Source organism: Pan troglodytes, chromosome 4 (assembly GCF_028858775.2).
Source record: "Pan troglodytes isolate AG18354 chromosome 4, NHGRI_mPanTro3-v2.0_pri, whole genome shotgun sequence".
In the NCBI taxonomy this organism is placed as follows: domain Eukaryota; kingdom Metazoa; phylum Chordata; class Mammalia; order Primates; family Hominidae; genus Pan; species Pan troglodytes.
Window position 1 is genome coordinate 168,194,828 of NC_072402.2, and position 12,270 is coordinate 168,207,097.

General features: G+C 40.0%; 1 protein-coding gene across 5 annotated transcripts in view; it reads left to right on the plus strand.

Annotated features, from left to right (window-relative positions):
* Positions 1–12,270, plus strand: part of KCNIP1 (potassium voltage-gated channel interacting protein 1) — a 383,467-nt gene that overhangs the window by 186,878 nt on the left and 184,319 nt on the right. Inside the window, exon 2 of one of the 5 annotated variants that reach the window (XM_016954180.3) lies at positions 5,493–5,619. The exons of the other annotated variants lie outside the window; for them this stretch is intronic. The gene's annotated coding sequence lies outside the window, so the exon portion shown is untranslated. The remainder of the gene's footprint in view (positions 1–5,492; positions 5,620–12,270) is intronic. 5 annotated transcript variants of the gene reach the window in all.

Below are 12,270 nucleotides of genomic sequence, written 5' to 3' on the forward strand. Positions count from 1 at the left end.
ATCTTGTGAACGTGCTGCTGGCCTGTTATCCGTTGTCCTCACTAGACTTCAAGCCCCCGAAGAGCAGGGACCTGGCCTGCCTGTTCACCATTGTCTCTAGCACCTGGAACTCAGGCCTGGTACAGGATAGGCGCTCAACAAGTTGTTAAGGACAAATGTCAAGAAGTACCTGGGGGAAGTGAGGGGCTGAATTGGGGGGAATAGGTTCTTTGGTTATGGCCCAAAAATTGCTAGAAGTTTAAATGTGTCTTTTAAGCCCAGCTCTCTGTGTTCTCAAGGTCACAAATATTAAGAACTCAGGGTAAATAAAAATGTATCCTTTCCAGTGCCTGCATGCCCACACTGAAATGAGAAAAGATTTTTTAAATAATAATAATAAAGGAACGATCTTTCAACCTGCGTGCGGGTCTCAGCAGCTCCACTTGCCTGCTGTGTGGATCTGACCAGTGCACTTTCACTGCCTGGGTCTGGGTTCTTCTGATGTAAAGTAAGGCTCCCAGTATAAGCTGCTTTCCTTCTAGATTCCAGGGAAATCATCTCACACAACTCAAATGTGAGACAAACAAGATTTCAGGGCAAGGAAACAGACTCAGGAGCTTTCCTGGGGGCATGGCTCCCTCAAAGCCTACGTCCTGTAGGGACAGCAGCTGCTAGGCTTCTTGGATAGAGTGCCTGCCCCCAGTGCCACTCCTCACTCCACCCTGCAAAAGTCTCAAAAGCTATGTTGAGGCACAGTAAGCAGGCTGCTAGAGCCCAGCATACTTACAGCCCTGGGGTTGTCAGACAATGAGCCTCGTGATGAGTTATTGCACCAACAGCTGTTGCCCAGCCCTGCTATGTGGATCTTGGGGACAATAATTTATCCACAATTACACTGGAGAGCATGGTGCTTCTCAGGTAACAGGTGGAAATTCACAAGCCCACCATGTGATGAAGACCTGCCCTTCCCTGACCACAATGCTATGAGTAATGACTGAGAAGACTGGGCAGCCCATCCTCAGTAATGCAGGATGCACTGTGGCCCATGTCTGAGGCATCTGAAATATCAGAAACTCCAGCGGGCTTACCATGGTCCCACTCCTGCCATAATGGTTGCATCACAGTGGCTTTTTCTTCCAAACCAACTTGCCTTCAACTGCAGAAGGTGAGGTCCCCAAAACACCAGTAGGCCATAGGATAGTGTGCGGCCGGTAGAAGAAGAACCTCAGACACTTCCCACTGCCCCTGGTAGAGAAGGTCTTAGTGGCCACACCAAAAGGTAGGTGGAGGCTAACAGATCTAAGGCTGCCCAGTGTGCCATTTCTGCACTGGATATGAAATGTGCCCTCTCTGAGCCCTCTCTCTGCCTCAGTGATCTCATCTATAGAATGGGGATATAGAGATAGACAATCTCATATGTGATCTTAGGCAAGTTCAGATCTCACAGTTTCCAAACTTCAGTTTCTCCAGCTATGAAGTATGAGCTTGATAATCTTGGCTGTGTGACTTTGGACAAGGCCCTTCCCCTCTCTGAGCCTTGGTTTCCCATCTATAAAATGGGCCAATGGTAGGGGTGGGAAAAGGATGACCTCTGAGGTCCCTTCCATACAGCTGCATCTGATTCTTCATTGCAAGTGACCCAGTGTTCCATATGATCCATAGCCATCTGTCTGTCCTTTGTGCTAGGCCTGAAGCATTCCTTTTGGACTGGTCATTTCTCACCGTCACCCCCTGGAGTCTGCCCCAATCATTTCTCAGTCCTTCTGACTGTGAAGTGTCTATCTGAACTCATAATCAGCTTTTAGCTGGTCCCAAACAGTGAGTGCTACCAGCTCCATTAATCCCACTGACAGGGATTTATCTTTCTCAGCTGAATGAATGATGCTCCCAGCCTTGCCCCAGAAATGTGGGCTGGTCTGTTCAACACTTGTCACCAGCAAGCTCTTTTCCTGAGGCTGCATACTCCAGCCACCCAGGTGACTGAGTACTTTGTCATCTTCTTCTCAGAGCAGTGGCAGAACCACAAAGCAAACTCCCATCCATGACCCACCCACCCACCTTCTGACCTAGTTTGGATGCTCCAAGACATAATGATAAAATAATGTTGTGAAGAGGGAAAGAGGTTTGCAGTCAGACAGTCTGAACCCAGGTTCTGCCATGTACAGGCTGAAGCTTGGCAAGCCTCTGCACCTCTCTGAGGTCCATTTGCACATCTACAAAAATGCGATAACACCTACCTAGCAGAGTTCTTAGGAGATCCAGATAACAAATTGAAAACATGCCAGATAATGCCTGGCACATTTTAGAAGCTTGAGATCTACTACTGGTTCTCTTCCAGTTCTCCCATCGTAGTAATATCATCTACAGAGCAAGATGGGGAAAATGCTCACTGCCAGATCCCATTCTAAAGAGGTATCTCCATCTACAGATTTATTGCACCCGGGCTCCTAGCCATACGCCCAAAAGTCAAACTGAACAATAGTAATAATATTTATTCAGCCATGTCACACTGAACTGAGGACCTGACTTAAGCAACAATTCAGATCTGCCAACATTTACTAAGCACCTACTATGTGGCAGGCCACGTCGTGACCCCCTGGAGAGAGAAAGATGGATTGGAAAGTGTAGCATCAAAATTAACAGCTTGGTTTGGAAGTCAGACACACCTCAGGTGGAGATATGGATTGAGTCATAAACTCCCCGTGTGGCACTGGGCAGGTTCATCACTTGAACTCTCTAGACCTCAGCTTTTAAATCTAAAATGTCCCATAGAGTTGCTACAAAGATTACATGAGATATACACTTATCAAAGTGCCTGGCTCACAGTAATTGTCAGAAACAGAAAGTGTTGAGACTCAACCCTGCATGGAAAAGAAAATAGGACACACATACTATCTTAGTCCATTCAGGTTGCTATAATAGAATACCTTAGATTGGGTAAAGTAGTCTCCCCTTATCCACAGGGGATATATTCCAAGACCCCCCGTTGGCACCTGAAATCACAGATAGTGCCAAACCCTATATGTACTATGTTTTTCCTATACTTACATACCTATGATAAAGGTTAATTTATAAATTAGGCATGGTAGGAGATTAACAACAATAACTAATAATAAAATAGAACAATTACCACAATATAGTATAATAAAAGTTATGTGAATGTGGCATCTCTCTCGTTCACTCGCTCAAAATATCTTATTGTATTGTACTTACTTATTTTCAAACTGCAAGTGGCCATGGGTAACTGAAACTACGGGAAGTGAAACTGCTGATTGGGGGGACTACTGTAATTTACTATAATTTATAAATAACGGAAATGTATTGCAAAGTCCAAGGTCAGTGCACAAGCAAATTCAATGTCTGGTGAGGGCCAGTTCTTCATAGATGGTGCCTTCTAGCTATGTCCTCACATAGAAGAAGGGACAAAGAAGCTCTGTTAGGCCTCTTTTGTAAGGGCACTGATCCCATTCATGAGGGCCCTGCCTTCGTGACCTAATCACCCCGCAGATGCTCCACCTCTCAACACCACTGCAATGAGTATTAAGTTTCAACCTATGAATACTGGGGGACATGAGCATTCACACCTATGTAAATACTACACAGAAAGATGTTTATCAGGTAAAAGAAAGTAGACACAGACAGTCCTCATTTTTCTAAGAATAATTGGTACCAGTACAAATACCACTTAAAGAGAAACTTCTTAAAACAAATGTTGACTATTTACTGTGATAGTGAAGGAAAAAGGTTGGAGTAGGGCCAAATCTTGAAAAAATAAAATTGAAAGCACAAAAATAAGTCTTTTTTATTGTCTGGTAACAAAATGTAGGTTTTAGTGTCAAATGAGTTAATTTTTTCCATTAAAAATAGGAATTACCAAGTGTTGACTTTGGGGGAGGCATGGCACATTTTTTAGACAAAATCCTATCTTAGCACAGTCTAACAGTTTTGATTTTGTTTGACTTTCACAGCACAATAAATAAAGAGGGTCATTTGGGGCAAATATTTCTAAGCTTTATCCATTTTCCCATAGGCCTCTTCCAATCGTTAGAAGATAACATTTTTCTCCTTTGAAGCACCTGACAACTTTGTCGCTTTTCTCTTCTTCGGTTGCTAACTAGTTTAACTCTGCCAGTTTCTCATTTGCCTGTAGTTAAATGTGAATGGAAAAGTTATCCAACAATACTTTTGCTATTTTTATGAAATCCTGAATCTGTTTAAAGATTTGCACTTTTCCTCTTCATCAATTTCCTTTGAATTTCCATTACATCATCAGACATTTACAACAACCAACAAGCTGAAGGAAACCAATAGATCTAGGTTAAATGAGTAAGGCTAGAAACCAGCGTTAATGGGAGGTAAAACTTAAGCGTGCATAAAACGTTTAAGTGACCGGCTCATTAGTAAATATTTTTGTGTTATGAAGATTTTTACTTCTCTATCAAACCTTGTAACCTCAGAGAATTGAATAATGACACTTAGTTGTCAAATTCAAGATAACCGACAAGAGGCCAGGCGTGGTGGCTCACACCTGTAATACCAGCACTTTGGGAGGCCGAGGCCGGCGAATCACCTGAGGTCAGGAGTTCTAGACCAGCCTAATCATCATGGCGGAAACCGAATTTCTACTAAAAATAAAAATAATAATAATAATAAAATAACTGACAAGAATTTCTAAAGTAGTTCAGAATAGAAAGCTTACTAAGTTGAATCATTTAATGGTTACCCTTGATATTTTAACATGTACTATTACATGTTAACATGTACCTACTAAATGTCTAGATCTCATTGATACTTCATTTAACTCCTGAACAATAATAGCTTTTCAGTGTTTGGACTCTGGTTACCTCCTTCCTGATGCATAGGCTACTGTTCATCATTTTAGTTCTATCTTGTTACTTTTAGTCATTTATATTTACTATACTTACAGACACTGTTGGGTTTATTTTTAGCACCTTCCTATTTGTTTTTCTATTTGTACTATCTCTTCTTTCTTCCTTTATTTCTTCATTCCTTTTTAAAAATTAAGTAAATAGTTTTATTATTGTATTTTTTTCCTTATATTGGTTTCTTGTTTCACATTCCTGAATTATTGTGCAGTGGTTACCCTAGAAGTTTTAATATATATATTTAGCTTATTATAGTCTATTTTTAAGTTAAGACTTTTACTTCTTCCTGAACAATGCAAGAACTTTACAACAGTTAAACTCCTGTACCCACTTCTTTTTGTGCTGTTGTTAAACATTTTACTTCTACATAGTTATAAATCTGATAAGACATTATTAATATTGTCATTTTAAACAGCCAATATTCTTTTATACTAACCCAAATATCTCTCCTTTGTAGTGTTTTTCATTCCTTCTTGCAATTTTGTGTTTCTGGATTGAATAATTTTCCTTCAGCCTGAAGATTCTTATTTGGTATGTCCTTTAGTGTCAGTGTGATGGCACTAAATTTTTGCTGATTTTCAGCATTTGTGTGTCTGAAAATGTCTTTATTTTGCTTCATTTTTGCAGGATTTTTTGCTGTGTATATAACACAAGAGTGGCAGTGTTCTTTTCCTCTTACTTCAGCATTTTAAAGACTTTTCTAGAGTCCATCAGTGTTTGTTGAAAAATCCACCTTATTGGTGCTTCCTTGAAGGTAATGTCTTTTTTCTTTGTTACTGCTTTTGAGAACTTCTCTTTACCTTTGTTTTCAGCATTTTGACTATGATATGTGTAGTTATGATTTTCTTTGTGTTTAACTTTTTGGAGGGCTTGCTGGGCTTCTTGAATCAATGAGTTGGTTTCTCTCATCAATTTTTGGAAACTCTTGATCATTGTCTTTCCAAATTTTGCTTCTGCCCCGTTTCTCTTCTTGCCTTCTGGGACTCCAATTATGTGTATGTTAGACCTTTGATAATGCCCCATGTGATACTCATACTGTTGTCTTTTAATGTTCCTTTCTCTTTTCTCTCTGGTTTTAATTGGAATTTTACCTATTGTTCTGTCTTTAAGTCACTGACCCTATAGTCTGCTATGTCCAGTCTGCTGTAAACCCATATAGTAAGTTTGTACTATTTTATTGATTCCAAGTAACTATTAACAGATACTAGATTTGAGAAGGCTATATGTTTTTGTTCATTTTGCCCATCTTTTTCTCTATTCTCTTTAACAGAATAACCATAGTCAAAGTCCTGTCTGATGAATACAATAGCTGGGTCATCTATGGATCTGTTTTTATTGTTAGCTTTCTTTTTCTCTTTGCTTTGCTTCTTTTCTTTTCTCTCCTTGCTTTTTCACATGCCTCATAATTTTGACCATAAGCTGGACATTGTATGTAAAAGAACTGTGGAGGTTTCAGCTGATACATTCCACCAAAGCAGCTTCCCCCTTTCCTCTGTTGGAGAGTCAGGGTGAAAGGCTGATGACCTCAGTCTAGTCAGAAATTTAAGAGGATTGCAGTTTGAGAAAGACTGAATCGACCACCTCTGGCTTTTCCCATTTCCTTGTGTGGTCTTCATGGCTTTGGCTGGGAGCCTAGCTAGTCTCTGTCTCCTCAGCCCTAAAAGCCTGAAGAGATTCAGTCCTGCTCTTTAGAAGTTTTGAGCTTTTCTGGCTGTCTTCAAAATCTGGCAAATATCTTAAGGGGAAAAACAGGGATTTATGTCAGGCCCTTTCTCTCTCTCATGGAATGTTGTCTCCTAAGTCCCGTGAGTTTAGCAGAAATTTCATTCCAACCTTCCATCCTCATTTCCCAGCCACCTGACCTGCATAGAGCACTTAGCAGTGTCCTATGTGTTAAAGCCAACAGTCACTTGGCTTCTTATATTTCAGGCTTCTCTTGTTTCCAATCCATCATGCCAGCCCTGCACAACTGCCAAAAGTGCTGCTTGGTTTCTGCTTTCTCCAGTAGACAACCTCTGCTTGGGCCAATGCCAGTCCTCAACCCACGTCCAGAATCAGCAGTTGCCCACAGGGAAGAAAACTGTCAGGAGTTATCAGCCTACATAGGACCCACTTTGTCCTCATTTCCACAGCTTTCTGATGTCTTCATATTTTCTATTTTTGCAGCTTTTCTTTTTTTTTCTTAATAGTTGTTGCAGTAGGGGAGTCAGCCTGCCACAATCTACTACATCTTACCTGGAAGCAATACCTTATCTTGTTATTTTTAAGTCAACAAATTAGACATCATTATTATTAATATATACAGCAATATTTAGAGTCACTCGCACATAAATATTAATTTAGAGTTAATCACATATTTGCTTTGTATTCCTTTTTGAATCTCTTGACTTTCTATCTGTGCTAATTTTCCTTCTGACTAAGCCACATCTTTTAGAATTTCCTCTGTGAGGACCTGTTTTATTTATTCAAACATAAAAAATTTGTTTGCTCTCATTCTTGAAATGTAATTTCACTAGGTATTCATTTACAGTTGGTCAATTGTTTCCTCTTGACACATGGAAAATATCATTCCTCTGCCTCTGGCTTTCATTGTTATTGTTGAGAAGACAGATGTTAGCCTAATTGCTATTTATTTGTAGATGGTCTAACTTTTCTCTCTGACTACTTTTAATATTTCTCCGTCACAGGTTGTGATGTTACTTTCATCTTCTGGAATTGTTCTTCCACATCTTATCATCGTCTTCCATTATTTCCATCTTTGTCTCTCTAGCTTGTTTTATTTATAACTATCTAAGAGTTTACTAATTGTCTCCTTAGTTCTTTGCTCCATCTATATCTGTCCATTGTGACTTAAAATTTCCTTTTTTTTAACTTTTAAGTTTAGGGGTACATGTGCAGGATGTGCAGGTTTGTTGCATAGGTAAATATGTGTCATGAGGGTTTGTTGAACAGATTATTTCATCATCTACGTATTAACTTAGTACCCATTAGTTATTTTTCCTGATCCTCTCCCTCCTCCCACCCTCTGGTGGGCCCCAGTGTGCATTGTTCCCATGTATGTGTCCTTGTGTTCTCATCATTTAGCTCACACTTATAAGTGAGAACATGTGGTATTCAGTTTTCTGCTCCTGTGTTAGTTTGCTAAGGATAATGGCCTCCAGCTCCATCCATGTTCCTGCAAAGGACATAATCCCCTTTTTAATGGCTGCATAGCATTTCATGGTGTATATATACCTCATTTTCTTTATCCTGTCTATTGCTGATGGACATTTAGGTTGATTCCATATCTCTGCTATTGTGAATAGTGCTACAATGAACATACGCGTGCAGCTGTCTTTATAATAGAATAATTTCCATTCTTTTAGGTATATACCCAGTAGTGGGATTTCTGGGTCGAATAGTATTTCTGTCTCTAGGTTTTTGAGAAATCTCCACACTGTCTTCCACAATGTTTGAACTAATTTACACTCCCACCAACAGTATAACATCGCTCCTTTTTCTGTACAACCTCGCCAGCATCTGTTATTTTTTGACTTTTTAATAGTAGCCATTCTAACTGGTGTGAGATGATATCTCATTGTGGTTTTGATTTGCATTTCTGACTTAAAATTTTGAACTAATATATTTTTCATTTCTAGATGCTCTATATGGTTATTTTTCAAATCTGCTAAGACATTTTTATAGTGTCTTATTACTTGCTGAAATTTTCAAACTTCTTTTATTTCATTAAGCATACAAATTTTGCCATCTCATTTTCTGTGCTAATAAAAATTCTAATATCGGAAGCTTTAATAATCAGATTCTGCTATCTCTTTTTCCTGCAAGCCTTATCTCACAGTACCTTGTTTTCTTGTGTGTTTTACAATTGTTGACAGTGAATATTCTTTAGAACTTTATCCTTGATAATTATTAGAGGAATGAATTAAAATTTCACTTCTCCGGAAAGTACTGTGTTTGCACCTTTTAATAATTCAAGAGAGGTAACAACCCAAGTTCATTTTCAATTAAAATTTTCATTTGAGGTTTTTCAGACCACAAACCCATGTGAGAGCTCACATATGGTTACAAATTCTTGAAGAAAATGAGGCTCCTTCCTTCTGCAACCACCTTCCTAGTACCAAAGTCAGGACAGACAGGTTTTCTGTGTTAGTTCACTTCTCATTCACCTTTATATTAAAGGTCTAGCTCTTTGAGGTTCAAGTTTTATGTTGGGACCTCTTCCCACTTGGTAGGGCCTGGGTTTTACCTACTGGGTTTCTAAGCATATTTTGTGGTTAACCTCAGAGGCCAGGAGACTCATCAGTGTATAATTAATTCTTTTATAACTAATTATTTAAAGGCAGTGGACCTATTCACTAGCACCCTGCTTTCTGAGTCACTGAATTCATGTTTGCCCTCAGCTAAAGCCATCCTGAACCTCTTTAGATGGGAGAACCCTGATGCTGGTACCTGTAGCATGGGGGCTGCGGCTGGAGAAGCCAAGTAGTGCACTAGGGACCTCACGGTCACTGTGAGGGATGGGGGTCTCTGCTTGGCTTCTGAACACCCAAAAGTAAGCTCTTCTGCCTTCACTCCATGTCCACTGGAGCCTGGGATCCTCTCATAAGAAGCTATATTTACTCTAATGAAAAAAAATCTCACCTGGGCTGAAAAAGCATATGCTATGCATGAGCTTTGGTTAACCTAAACTTTCATCCAGAGTTTCAAGGATTAAATTCCTAAGTTCTTTTTAAAGCAAAGAGAAGTTAGTTCCAATCCTAGGCCATGATAATGCTCTTGGCTGAGAAAACCTCCTTCGTTTTTTTAAAATATGGATTCTGAGGGTGCAAGTGCAGTTTCGTTATATGGAAGTATTGCACAGTGATGAAGCCATGGCTTTTAGTGTACCCATCATCCATATAGTGTACATTGTACCCAACAGGTAATTCACCATCCCTCAACCCCCCTCCTCTGTTTTAAGGAACTGGCATTTATGCAACTAATTGATAAAATTATCATCTGTCTCTTAACCAGATTAATAGTATAATTAAGGAAATCTGGGATGATGATAGCAGGTTTACTGTTGATGAAACCATTGAACACTTGATTTAACTCATTAACAGTGTTTCTGAAAGTATGTTCCTTGAAACACTAGATCATGAAAAATCCTTTATGTTGAAATATGCTTAAGAAATATTATATGCTTGAAACTTCTCTTGGAAACTCACGAAGTATATTAGACATTAAAGGCTCTAAGAAATCCTGCAATGAAGAAGCCTATTTAATTTTATTTGACTCGGTGTTTTCAAATTATGTGTGACCACAGAAATAGAAGGAACTTGGAGGAGTAATAATTCATTTTTTGGGTAGAATTCACGACTGTCACAGATATTTGTATGCTGTCAATGAACATTTAAATGTGGATTATAGAGAAAGTAAGATTTATTCAACAAATATTTGCTGAAAGTCCACTATGTGCCTACCACTTTGGGTATACATCGGTGAATAAAAAAGATATAGTTTCTGTCTCATGGAGCTTGTAGGAGCATTGGACTGTCGTGGAGGCATTAAGAAAGAAGTAGCAAGTGCCTAGAATCCAGCTGCCCCTCAAATTGTTGGATCACAGCCGTGGAACAGGCCCCAGAGCTGGGAAGTTGACTGGGCAGTTGGCTGTTGTATCCAGCCTGGGAGGTGCAAAATTTATTGACGTAACTGTACCCCTCAAGAGGACCATAAAGAAGACCAAGCAGAAACACACTTGGTTCTAGAACAGAAAAAAGTTTATCTAGGAAAGGAAGTTTAGGAAAGACTGTTAGATAAGAAACTGGGTGGTTTTAAGGCTTGCAGAATCTCTTATTGATCTGAGAATTCCTCCCAAAACAATCCCTCTAAAAGTGCCTGATTCATAGTCCAGTGAATGTTAACAGGAATGACGATGATGATGATGATGGTGATGATGATGGCAATGATGATGATGGTGATGATGATGATGGTGATGACAATGATGGTGATGATGATGGTGATGATGATGGCAATGATGATGATGGTGATGATGGTGATGACAATGATGGTGATGATGATGGTGATGACAATGATGGTAACAGTGATGATGACAATGACAATACTGGTGATGATGATGGTGATGACAATGATTGTAACAGTGATGATAACAATGACAATACTGGTGATGATGATGGTGATGACAATGATGGTAACAGTGATGATGATAATGACAGTACTGGTGATGATGCTGATGGTGATGACAATAATGGTGATGACAAGGTTGATGATAATGGTGGTGATGGTGATAGTGGTGATGGCAATGATGATAGAGTTTAATCTGCAACTCCTACCCTTCACTCAATACTATGGCAAATTGGCCACCAAGAACTGTGAGTCTACTTCATAAGTAACTAACTCTTAAGCTCATCCTTTAATTTCTTTGGAACAGGGCTTAACCTTTCTCAACAGCCCCCTCATCTCATTACCTTCTTTCAGTATGTGTTCTTCCAATCTGTCTCCACACTGTGCCAATGTAAGCTTCCTAAAGTTTAAGTCTGGGTACAGCCACACTCACTCACTCCGTGCACTTTTACACTTTTATGCCTTTTTTGTGTTCTTCCCTACTTGTGTTTTCTCCTTCTTGTCTTTTAGCAAGACATGTACTCATACTTCAGGGTCCAGCTCAATGGTGAGAGCCTCTCTGGGGCTTTGGCTGATCTCACCCTGGAATGTACTGCAATGTTCCTTTGCCTAGGTTCCTGCAATGCTTTCTCCATTTATCTGTATAACCCTCACCACTTCTAAGATTACGTTATTATCTGAGTCTGTGGTGAGGGAACATACCACATCTGACCTACGGTTCATTGCCAGCCCCCTCCCAGAGTGGAACACTGAAGGCACATGGGCAACTGTTGCAAACGTGCAGGGTAAATGCACCCCCATGGAGTGACAGCTATGCAGACCAGAGCCCCCTTCTCCCAGGTTCTGTGTTGCCCACACCTTTCTTGACAGTCCTGGGCCAGGGCTTCCCCAGCTTTGGAATCCAGATGAGTCTGAAAGCAAATGTCATTCTCTTTCCTTCACCACACAGTAGCATTTGTTCTTGCCAAGGTGGCTGTGTGTGTGTGTGTGTGCATGTGTGTGTGTGCTTGAGTGAATGTGAGTGGTTGTGAGAGTGTGGATGAGAGTGTGTATGTGTGTGTGCACGTGTGTGGTGTGCGACTGTGTATGAGTGCGTGTGTTTGAGTGTGTATATGCGTGTGTGTGTATGTGTAGGTGTATGAATGTGAGTGTATGTTCAAGTATGTGTGTGAATGTATGTGATGTTTGAGTGTACGTGTTAGTGCATGTGTGAGACTGTGTGTTTGAGTGTTAGTGTGTGTATATGAATGTGTATGAGTGTGAGTGTGTTTGAGTGTGTGTA